Source organism: Salmo salar, chromosome 04, assembly GCF_965601325.2.
Source record: "Salmo salar chromosome 04, fSalSal1, whole genome shotgun sequence".
NCBI lineage: Eukaryota > Metazoa > Chordata > Actinopteri > Salmoniformes > Salmonidae > Salmo > Salmo salar.
The window spans coordinates 94938709-94949381 of NC_138294.1; positions in this window are offsets into that span (position 1 = coordinate 94938709).

Consider the following 10673-nt stretch of genomic DNA (forward strand, 5'->3'; position numbering starts at 1 on the left):
TCACTCACTTACATTACTGATTACACACACGCCATTGTTAATTATTTAGTTACTTCAGTTAATAAATATATATTTTGATACCCCTTGTCTCCACGTTGTCTCCCTTTTGTTGCGAACTCAGAGCCGGTTCGTAACAAGTGGGGGCTCATCCGGGATATTGAACTTGTGTTTGGGAGAAAACGTGGCGGTATGTTAAATTGAGGTGCTTTGTTTGTTAGTTTGAGTTTGGTGCTTAGTATTGGTTGCCTTTGTTTGTTTGGTTTGTGTGCTGTGTTGGAGAGAATACATTGGTTAGTTTCCAGGCCCCTGCCTAGCCTGGAAACGCTTGTTCTACTTGCTGTTGGGACGTTGGTCTGAGGAGGTGAGTACAATCAGCTGTGTACCTTGGTGGGAGATTTGGATAGGGTAGTGAAACTTACTACCCGGAGCTATAACCTTTTTCCCCTGATAGGCTTAGCGACGTGTTTCATTTTGGAATATGTTGGGCATTGTTAATGTTTGTTATTTTTGTGTGGTGTCTGTGGACTGAGTAGTTGTCTCGGGGGCACATCTGTGGCTTGGTGGAATCTACCAGCGTGCTGGGGGTTACTTCCTTGCCAGCGGGCTACAGTGCATAATTACCCACCGCAAATCTGCATGAAGACTAGGGTTGAGTTATTGTAGATTTTGGGGAAGCTCCATTTCTCATCTCTTTTCTGTGGTGCCCGGTGTGATTGTATTTTCTCTTTTTGTGGTCTGGTGTGCTCAGTAGAGGGGTTGAGTGAGAATTTTTTTTGACTATGGCGTCTAATGTAGACGAGTTCATTCGCTTTCCATCAAAGGAACTGTTAGATGTATGTACTAAAGAACAGCTGTTGAAGGTTGCTGAACACTACAACGTTGAAATTAGTGATAAACGTAAAAAAAAACTCTATTAGGTTAATATTGAAGGCCAATCTGATGGAGAGTGGTATTCTTGAAGATACCACTGGGGCAGCCTCTGCTGAGGACTCGCCGTCTCCCCGATATGTTACAATTACCGCTCCATCGGTTAGTCCTAGTAGTCTTCTTTTTGAACAGCAGAAAGAGGTGCTTCTGTTACAGCTACAGCACGATCGTGAGAAGCTAGAGCACGATCGTGTAAAATATGACAAGGAATTGGAATTTAAACAGGATATGGAGCGTGCTAAAATCAAGCTGCAACAAGAGCGACTAGAGTTGGTTAGGGAAGGAAAGCTCTCAGGGGAGAGTTAGCTCTGGGAAGATGACCCAGATTTACCTAGGGGTCGCTCCTCTTTGGGTCGTACCCCGGACACATTTCATATTGTTGGGAATTTACGGTTGTTGCCTCCGTTTAATGAAAAGGACCCTGAGACGTTCTTCTCGTTGTTTGAGCGTGTTGCTGACGCTAGGAGTTGGCCTGGTTCTGACCGCACTTTAATGTTGCAGTGTGTGCTGACTGGTAAAGCGCAGGAAGCATATTCAGCTCTTAGTGTAGCCGACAGTGTCAGTTATGGTAAGGTTAAAAGGGCGGTGTTACAGATTTACGAATTGGTTCCTGAGGCTTACCGCCAACGATTTAGAACTTTAGAAAGGGATGATAGGCAGACTCATGTCGAGTTTGCGCGAAAATGATCTTAACAGTTTAATCGCTGGTGTTCCGCCTCTGCGGTTATGTCTTTTCAAGGGCTGTGTGATCTGATTATGCTAGAGCAATTTAAGGACACAATCCCTGGTCATATAGCGACGTATATTAACGAACGAAAAGTAAAGACTGTCGCTGAAGCTGCGGTTTTGGCGGACGAATATGTTTTGACTCACAAAAGTGTTTTTTGTAGAACCCCGTACTTGGAGTGAGTGGGGGCGTTCGGAGAGATTTGGGCCTCGCTCACCGAGATACTCTGGTTCACGGGCAGAGTTTTATACAACTAGGGTTGAGCCTGACTCCCGTGGTAAAACTGACTTTGGTCAAGAGTGTCACTACTGTCAAGGCTCAGGTCATTGGAAAAACGAATGTCCGGTTCTCAGGTCTAGGGGTAAATTCAGTACGTGTGTTAACGTTAAATCTAGGCCTACGGCGTTAGCTGCGTCTGTTCCACATCAGTTTACTCCTGACACATTGTCTCAGGCCCATGGGCAAGTGAAAGTCCATATTGACCCAGGCTATTTACCTTTCATTACGGAGGGTTTTGTGTCTATGTTTGGAAGTAAGAACCTAGTGCCAGTGAAGATCCTACGAGACACAGGTGCCTCGGAATCGTTTGTGTTGGAATCTGTGTTACCTTTCTCTGCTGAGACTGATTCTGGGAACAGTGTTCTAATTAGGGGAATAGGTTTGAACAATCTGTCAGTTCCATTGCATAAACTGATGTTGGATTGTGGACTGGTGAAAGGTGAGGTTGTTGTGGGGGTGCGTCCTTCGTTGCCTATTGAGGGTATCGACGTTATCCTTGGGAATAACTTGGCTGGTGAGCGTGTGTGGCCTGTCGTGTTTCCGTCTCTAGTGGTTTCCACTAAACCGTCAATTGTAGGGATTCCTGATGAGAGTGCGCAGAGTTTCCCAGCGGCGTTCTCTGCGGGTGCAGTGACGCGGTCTATGAGCCATGGTGACCCGGTCCCTGCTCCGGTAAATGAGAATACCACAAAGAAGTCTCTCACTGTTTTCCCTGTTATCCCGTTATCTGTATTCCGCTCCGATCTAATCAATGCGCCACGGACTGACCCCACATTAGAAGAGTTGCGTGACCAAATTGTGCCTGTGGAACACTTGGGAGATGTCGCACATGGTTATTTTCTCCAAGAGGATGTTCTGATGAGAAAGTGGGAGTCTACAGAGGATGGTAAAACTGTTCGTTTGGCTGATACCGTTACTTCCCTTGGTTCTTGTACACTGTGCATGAGGACGAAAATGTTCCTGGTCCCGATGATTGCATACTGCAGGGTAGATTGAAAAATTCAGAGACACTGGATATTTTGGATAGCCCTTTTACTCAGCTACCTGTTGATGGGCGGAAAGAGCTGGTTGGTCTGATTCGGAAAATTCCAGGTTTGTTTTCTGTGACACCTACACGTACAAACTTGATAGAGCATGATATTGACATTGGAGATGCTGACCACATTCGTCAGCGGTTCTATAGAGTCTCTGTAGAGAAACTGCGTTGTCTGGATGCTGAGGTCAGGTACATGCTGGAGAGTAAGATAGCAGAGCCTTCTTTCTCCAGTTGGGCTTCTCCCTGTATCTTGGTCAGTAAACCGGATGGAACGGACCACCGTAAGGTAAACGGAGTCACTAAGCCAGATTAATTTCCTCTTCCTCGGAGGGAGGACTGCGTTGATCAAGTCGGCGCAGCTAAGTTTGTGAGCAAATTTGACCTGTTATTGTGCTATTGGCAGGTGCCACTGACGAGTAGGGCACATGACATTTTTGCCTTTATTACACCCTCTGGTCTGTACTCGTATTCGGTTATGAGTTTAGTGACTATGAATCGTTGGCGTGACTATGAATCGTTGGAGTGACTATGAATCGTTGGAGTGACTATGAATCGTTGGAGTGACTATGAATCGTTGGAGTGACTATGAATCGTTGGAGTCACTATGAATCGTTGGGAAATGACAACTGTTGAGAAGTGACTATGAACCGTTGGGAGATGTTGTTTGCGTTTGTAGCTGATGTGGTCTCTTGTGTGCCCTGTTCCTGAATGTTATGTGACTGACCATTGTTTGGTTTTATCATGTTCTAACTTTCCTGTCTGTTCCCTCCTGGTCTTGTGTTCTCCTTTCCTCTTAAATGTTGCTTCCTGTGCACAAAGGTTGCTGAGGTCTGGGGAGAAGGAGGTTGGCTGGGGCAAGTGGAAGGTGAACATGTAACCTCTCGTCAATTTGGGACGCAGAGGCCTGTGTCAATTTGGGACGCAGAGGCCTGTGTCAATTTGGGACGCAGAGGCCTGTGTCAATTTGGGACGCAGAGGCCTGTGTCAATTTGGGACGCAGAGGCCTGTGTCAATTTGGGACGCAGAGGCCTGTGTCAATTTGGGACGCAGAGGCCTGTGTCAATTTGGGACGCAGAGGCCTGTGTCAATTTGGGACGCAGAGGCCTGTGTCAATTTGGGACGCAGAGGCTGGTACGTTGTTCCGGGGCCCTTGTTGGTCCCCGGTTTTATGGGGGGGTGTGTGACGACCCTCCCACTCTGTCTGCCGTATTCTCTCTCTCCGTTCTTGTTTCCTTGTTAGGATGCCGGTGGGCGGAGTTGGAAGGGTCGTCAGCTAAATGGGAAGCACCTGGGCCCAGCTGTGTCCCAGGATAAAGAGACCTCTTCCACAGTTATTGAGAGGACTCTCTCCATGCAGACACTTTGTTGATTTTGGTTGTGTAGTTGTGGCTTTTTTGGTTATTTCCTTTGGCACCTTACAACACCCTGCATTATTACTTTCAGGTATGCAGAACACTCACTTACACTACTGATTACACACACGCCATTGTTAATTAATTATTTAGTTACTTTATATAATAAATATATATTTTGATACCCCTTGTCTCCACGTTGTCTCCCTTTTGTTGCGAACTCAGAGCCGGTTCGTAACAGTTCTGATATACTGCCTTCAGAAAGTATTCACACCCACTTTTTACACATTTTGTTGTGTTACAGCTTGAATTAAACATTTAGATTTTGTGTCACTGATCTACACAAAGTTATTATTCTTTAAAAAAATGTATTCATAAAAAATGTAACACCGAATTTTTTTTACATTTTAGTCATTTAGCAGACGCTCTTATCCAGAGCGACTTACAGTAGTGAATGCATACATTTCATACATTTTTCTCCGTACTGGTCCCCCGTGGGAATCGAACCCACAACCCTGGCATTTTAAACACCATGTTCTACCAACTGAGCCACACGGAACCTATGTCTTGAGTCAATAAGTATTCAAGCCCTTTGTTATGGCAAGCCTAAATAAGTTCAGGAGTAAAAACCTGCTTAACAAATCGCATAAGAAATTGAATGTGTGGGGTGCAGATTAAACTACAAAGACCAAGGAGGTTTATCAATGCCTCGCCAAGAACCGATTGGTAGACATTTTTTTACCATTTTTTTTTTTTTTTTTTTAGATGTATAAAAATGCAAAATAGCAGACACTGAATATCCCTTTGAGCATGGTGAAGTTAATAATTAGTCTTTGGATGGTGTATCAATACACCCAGTCAATACAAAGATACAGGCATCCTTCCTAACTCAGTTGCCAGAGAGGAAGGAAACTGCAAGGGAGGCCAATTGTGATTTGTGACTCGTTTCAGGAAACTAGGCGAATGTAAACATGCATTTTTTGGCAGAAATGCGTTCTGGAACATGTGAACTTCCATGTGCCTTAATATCAAACTTGTATGCCATCTGTACATACGAATAACATTGTTAAATTACGAGCCTAGTTGGTTTAGCCTCAGAAAAAGTTAGTAACCTTCCTGCTAGCTATGATTGGCTGAGATAATGAGTGGGTTGGACATGCCTAGAGATGAGTTCGGATTGGTCTGCCATGTAGCGCGCTTCTGTATATAACATGAGCTGGTCAGTATGTCTAGGTAATCGTTTCTAACACTGCTTTTTTGAAAGACATCAGGAAGAACTGCATCGGTGTTGCGCTCCACTTTCTGGAGGACCAAGTTTTAATCAGTGGGATACCCTTTGGAAGCAGAGTATGATAGCTAAAGAGATGGAGAAAATTGTGACTTTTGATTGCAAATGCGGAGGGAGTCAAAAAGAGAACACATAAGGCTGTTGTATAAAACACCTGTCTCTGGATTACATCTTCAAACTAAGGGGTAACCATGGCATCCGTGACAGAGAGGGAGAAGTGTTCATCCATGTATCCGGTTAAGAGAGTCTAGCTTACTATATTTTCAAATATTATACATTTCTAATTTTGTCAGAAAGTCGTTTTCATTGCAAGTTAAAGCATACTGTTAGCTAGCTAGCTAATGTTAGCTGGCTGGCTGGCACGCTAACTAACGTTAATTATGTGATCTGTATAGTAATATTATTCTTATCTCTGAGCCATTTGCATTACTAGTTATAGCCTAATGTTAGCTAGCTAGTTGGTTAGCTTTAGCTACCTGTAGATTCATGCAGGGTAGTAATGTTATGAGTTGGGATTATGGTTCATTGTTTAACTAGCATTTAACTGTGAGGTCTACTACACCTGTTGTATTCAGCATTTCACTGTGAGGTCTACTACACCTGTTGTATTCAGCATTTCACTGTGAGGTCTACTACACCTGTTGTATTCAGCATTTCACTGTGAGGTCTACTACACCTGTTGTATTCAGCATTTCACTGTGAGGTCTACTACACCTGTTGTATTCAGCATTTCACTGTAAGTTCTACTACACCTGTTGTATTCAGCATTTCACTGTGAGGTCTACTACACCTGTTGTATTCAGCATTTCACTGTGAGGTCTACTACACCTGTTGTATTCAGCATTTCACTGTGAGGTCTACTACACCTGTTGTATTCAGCATTTCACTGTAAGGTCTACTACACCTGTTGTATTCAGCATTTCACTGTAAGGTCTACTACACCTGTTGTATTCAGCATTTCACTGTAAGGTCTACTACACCTGTTGTATTCAGCATTTCACTGTGAGGTCTACTACACCTGTTGTATTCAGCATTTCACTGAGGTCTACTACACCTGTTGTATTCAGCATTTCACTGAGGTCTACACCTGTTGTAATAGGAGCATGTGACTAAATGTGATTTCATTTTATTTGAAATGGCTTTTTGCTTCAAAATATTGCAAATGATCTACCTTTTTTTTCCTTTAGACTTGATTGACATGGTATTGGACCAATGTTATTTGAGATTATTATTTTTTTAAACACCCCTGATCCTGCACACGTTACTGTGCTGCCGTTCTGCCTCTGTCCAGCAGGGGCCGCTCTTCTACTATATATATACCGCAGATGGAAACATGCTTCACTATATCAACTTTAAAGAAACCTTCATTATTTATGCCCTTTAAAGAAATATTATTATTATTCATGTTATTATGGCCTATATTATTCATGTTATTATGGCCTATATTATTCATGTTATTATGGCCTATATTATTCATTCATGTTATTATGGCCTATATTATTCATTCATGTTATTATGGCCTATATTATTCATGTTATTATGGCCTATATTATTTATTCATGTTATTATGGCCTATATTAGACTAATCTTTCACAAGTTAATAGCAATGTGACTATCGATAACACCCGAAACAATAATTAATTGCATAAAGACTGTTAAAAAAGAGAAGCTATTGTTTCAACCTTTGCTCCGTGTTACACAGGCAAACCTGAAGTTGTAATTCAACCTATTCTGGGATCCTAGTGTTTTTTTTATTTTTATTGTATATATAATTTCTGAAGATCCTGTATATATGGTAACAGCAGTGACCAAGAAAGTTCACCAAAGACTCTGTATGTGTTTGTCTCCATGAAATGTATGCATTCACTACTGTAAGTCGCTCTGGATAAGATTGTCTGCTAAGTGACGTAAATATAACAAGAGTGAAAAAGAAAGCCCTTCTGTGTCATATATCAGTTCGCTTGACCGTTGTTACTGTCAAGCCTAGTGTGTGTGTGTATCAATTCAAATAACTTTTATTTCCTGGGACAGAACTTCATTTATGGTCAAGACACTTAGCAACACATAACAACGTAGAACACGAAACATTCTGAAGGAAGTGTTCTGTGCTCTCAGCAGAATTAAACTGTGACTGTTCTGCCACAGCACCCTCTCTCTTGACCTGGGTTTGGACCCGAACCCTGTTTCGTCACAGTCGTAGACGAGGTGTGGTTTGTCTTCAAAAACCATGTTTGATGTAGACTGGCTCGTGGCATTGCTCCGTGGACCCTGGCCTGCTCCAAACGGTCTGGAATTCTAGTGTTCAGTTCAGGGTGGCGAACCCGGAAACTGGACCACCCAGTTATCGCTCAACCCACTCTTCAGATTTACAATGGTCGGTCGACCACTTTCTTTGATGAATGCGAGAGCCAAGGGCTTGACCACAGTCCGGCTCAAAGGGACGAGCTGGCGCGACGAGCTGGCGCTACTCTTCTGGGGTGATGGCCAGATTGGAGTGAGGGGAATTGGGATATTTCCTATTTTTATAATCTTGGAGAGTGGTGTGTGGCATCCCTAACTCTCGGGCCACCTCAGCTACTCTCCTCCCCACCGCCAGCTCCTCAGGAACAGCCTCAGCCTGCTCAGGTATGTAGCGGCGCCATTTCCTGGGCTCTTGATTACCCTTACCGGTCATTTCCTGGGCTCTTGATTACCCAGCCATTTGCTGTCAAAATAAAGTTCCAATTGTTCTGCCCGCAGCTATGGAAGCCTGACCTATTCACCGGACGTGCTACCTTGTCCCAGACCTGCTGTTTTCAACTCTCTAGAGACAGCAGGAGCAGTAGAGATACTCTCAAAGATCGGCTATGAAAAAGCCAACTGACACTTACTCTTGTGTTACTGACTTGTTGCACCCTCGACAACTACTATGATTATTATTATTTGACAATGCTGGTCATTTATGAACATTTGAACATCTAGGCCATGTGCTGTTATAATCTCCACCCGTCACAGCCAGAAGAGGACTGGCCACCCCTCATAGCCTGGTTCCTCTCTAGGTTTCTTCCTAGGTTTTGGCCTTTCTAGGGAGTTTTTCCTATCCACCGTGCTTCTATACCTGCATTGCTTGCTGTTTGGGGTTTTAGGCTGGGTTTCTGTACAGCACTTTGAGATATCAGCTGATGTAAGAAGGGCTATATAAATACATTTGATTTGATTTTGATTTGATTTGGTGTCAGGAAAATAACCCAGCATCAACAAAACTAAGGAGCTGATCGTGGACTTCAAGAAACAGCAGAGGGAGACGGGACCGCAGTGGAGAAGGGGGAAAGTTTCAAGTTCCTCGGCGTACACGTCACTAACAAACTGAAATGGTCAGACAGTGTGGTGAAGAAGGCGCAACACCTCCTCTTCAACCTCAAGAGGCTGAAGAAATTTGTCTTAGCACCTAAAACCCTCACAAACTTTTACAGATGCACAATTGAGAGCATCCTGTCGGGCTGTATCACCGCCCTGTACGGCAACCACAGGGCACTCCTGAGGGTGGTGCGGTCTGCACAACGCATCACCGGGGGCAAACTACCTGCCCTCCAGGACACCTACACCACCCAAAGTCACAGGAAAAACAAAAAGCTTATCAAGGACAACAACCACCCGATCCACTGCCTGTTCACACCGCTATCATCCAGAAGGTGAGGTCAGTACAGGTGTACTACTTGTACTACTTGTATTAGAGGAGCCGTAATGGCAGCCAGTCACAGTGATTGTAGTGGACTATAAACTACTTGTATTAGAGGAGCCGTAATGGCAGCCAGTCACAGTGATTGTAGTGGACTATAAACTATTTATATTAGAGGAGCCGTAATAGCAGTCAGTCACAGTGATTGTAGTGGACTATAAACTACTTGTATTAGAGGAGCCGTAATGGCAGCCAGCAGTGATTGTAGTGGACTATAAACTATTTATATTAGAGGAGCCGTAATGGCAGCCAGTCACAGTGATTGTAGTGGACTATAAACTACTTGTATTAGAGGAGCCGTAATGGCAGCCAGTCACAGTGATTGTAGTGGACTATAAGCTCCTTGAATTAGAGGAGCTGTAATGGCAGCCAGTCACAGTGATTGTAGTGGACTATAAACTACTTGTATTAGAGGAGCCGTAATGGCAGCATTCACAGTGATTGTAGTGGACTATAAACTACTTGAATTAGAGGAGCTGTAATGGCAGCCAGTCACAGTGATTGTAGTGGACTATAAACTATTTATATTAGAGGAGCCGTAATGGCAGCCAGTCACAGTGATTGTAGTGGACTATAAGCTACTTGTATTAGAGGAGCCGTAATGGCAGCAGTCACAGTGATTGTAGTGGACTATAAACTACTTGTATTAGAGGAGCCGTAATGGCAGCATTCACAGTGATTGTAGTGGACTATAAGCTCCTTGAATTAGAGGAGCTGTAATGGCAGCCAGTCACAGTGATTGTAGTGGACTATAAACTACTTGTATTAGAGGAGCCGTAATGGCAGCCAGCAGTGATTGTAGTGGACTATAAACTATTTATATTAGAGGAGCCGTAATAGCAGTCAGTCACAGTGATTGTAGCGGACTATAAACTACTTGTATTAGAGGAGCCGTAATGGCAGCCAGCAGTGATTGTAGTGGACTATAAACGACCTATACTAGAGGAGCCGTAATGGCAGCATTCACAGTGATTGTAGTGGACTATAAGCTACTTGTATTAGAGGAGCCGTAATGGCAGCCAGTCACAGTGATTGTAGCGGACTATAAACTACTTATATTAGAGGAGCCGTAATGGCAGTCAGTCACAGTGATTGTAGTGGACTATAAACTACTTGTATTAGAGGAGCCGTAATGGCAGCCAGCAGTGATTGTAGTGGACTATAAACTACTTGTATTAGAGGAGCCGTAATGGCAGCCAGTCACAGTGATTGTAGTGGACTATAAACTATTTATATTTGAGGAGCCGTAATGGCAGCCAGTCACAGAGCCGGTATTGTTGGTTAACAACCAGCTGATTTTCTTTACAATCTCCCGTGACGCAGACATGACAACTCAACATGAATGT